At 37.0% G+C, this 1661-nt stretch overlaps 1 protein-coding gene across 1 annotated transcript in view; it reads right to left on the bottom strand.

Moving 5' to 3' along the window:
• Nucleotides 1–1661, bottom strand: part of grb2b (growth factor receptor-bound protein 2b) — a 54088-nt gene that overhangs the window by 14329 nt on the left and 38098 nt on the right. The window lies entirely within an intron of this gene.

Here is a 1661-nt window from a genome sequence, read left to right as displayed (position 1 = left end):
TTGGAAAAAGGCTGCAATGAAACAAAGAGTGAAAAATTTAAAGGGGTCTGAATACTTTCCGTACCCACTGTACAATAAGGGTCCATCACAACTGTTGCAACCAACTTGAAAAGTATTATTTTTTTTTACGTCAAATTGTTCAACACATTTAAGAAAATATTTGGTTATTAGAAGAGTTTGATTGTCAAAGCCCAGTGGAAACACTCTTCTTAGACATGCCTTTGGAGTTACATTTGAACTTGAATGCTTACTGCTGTCTGGTGGTTCTAAAAACCCAAAGAATGGCAGCCCATAAGGGAAAAAGCAGAAATAAAATAATTTGCTTGTCTGGCAGTTTTTTTTTTTTTTAACCATACAGAGAGCAGACAACCACAGCATTGTGAGTGTCTGAGCTCTGTGTCTGCGTCCCAAGCCGAGCCAGCATTGTGCTATTGCACTTCCGTGGATGATATGCATTCCCTCGCTCTCTCATTCCCTCACTGAAGATTTTTTTTTGTCTCTATAATCTGATTGAGCCACAATAGTTGTAGGAGTTTCTATTTGACAGGCTAAGGTCCAGGCCAGGGATTATCTTGTCCCCAGCTGCCACTGTAGACGCCATCCTCCCCCCCCCCCGGGCATCCTCTCTCGCACACACTAAAATATTACAGCACTTCCACCTACAAATCCATGTGTGACGCTTTAAACGGGTGGCTTTCATTTACAAGAGATCCAAGTCCACAACTTCAAATTCAGTATGTCCCTGCATAACAATGAAAATATTAAATATCTTGTGTAAATCCATCTGATTAACAGGATTGCTGACTTTCATCGTCATTAATCATCTTCATTTATCCCAGGCTATTTTGTCTTTACACTAGTAGAGATTTAACTAAGCCTATGTGGAGAAACTGGTGCTGCATAATGGGATTTCTCTTCTTCTGTCATTGAATGAAAACAACGCAAAAAAACTCACATTTTATAATTAGGGTTTGGCATCAAGAACCGATTCCTACTTGGAATCAGTTTAAAAAAAATTATAATTCCAGTGGAATCATTTCTTTATTGGAAATACTTTTGGAAGATTTTGTTTTTAAATCTGATGATGGATTGCAAAGTTTTGGTTTCCGTGGCGACCAGGCGCTTGGTGTGTTGCAGCCTTGGAGCACAGTAAGCGGCGCTCTACTGTGGCTTTATTTTACATTAGAAACGCCCCCTAAACTGCAAGCCACCACTGAATCAAAATAAAACTACCCTTTTATTGGTGAAATAAGCATGTGAGCCGTTTCAACTCCAACCCTCATAGAATCGGAAACAAATTATATTATCTATTGTATTAATCATCTTAAAGTATTTTGCATGAACAGAAATGATGCTTGAAAAGGACAGAAGTAATTATTTATTCTCGGGTCCACGCAGGGTTGGGGTTTTAACGTAAGCCTGTAGTTATTTTTAAACCATGTTCTCATTTCACACCAACGCAGAGCAAACATGGATTTTTACTGTGCTTTGATATGGATGAGGTAAGGGCTGCATGATTATGGCCAAAATGATAATCACGATTATTTTGATCCAAATTGAGATCACGATTAATTATCACGATTATTTGTTGATTTTAAACAAAACAAATTTTATATATATATATATATATATATATATATATATATATATATATATATATA

This window comes from Etheostoma cragini, chromosome 15 (genome assembly GCF_013103735.1).
Source record: "Etheostoma cragini isolate CJK2018 chromosome 15, CSU_Ecrag_1.0, whole genome shotgun sequence".
NCBI lineage: Eukaryota > Metazoa > Chordata > Actinopteri > Perciformes > Percidae > Etheostoma > Etheostoma cragini.
The sequence above is the reverse complement of the archived record's forward strand: the minus strand, read 5'-3'. Positions and strand labels throughout refer to the sequence as shown.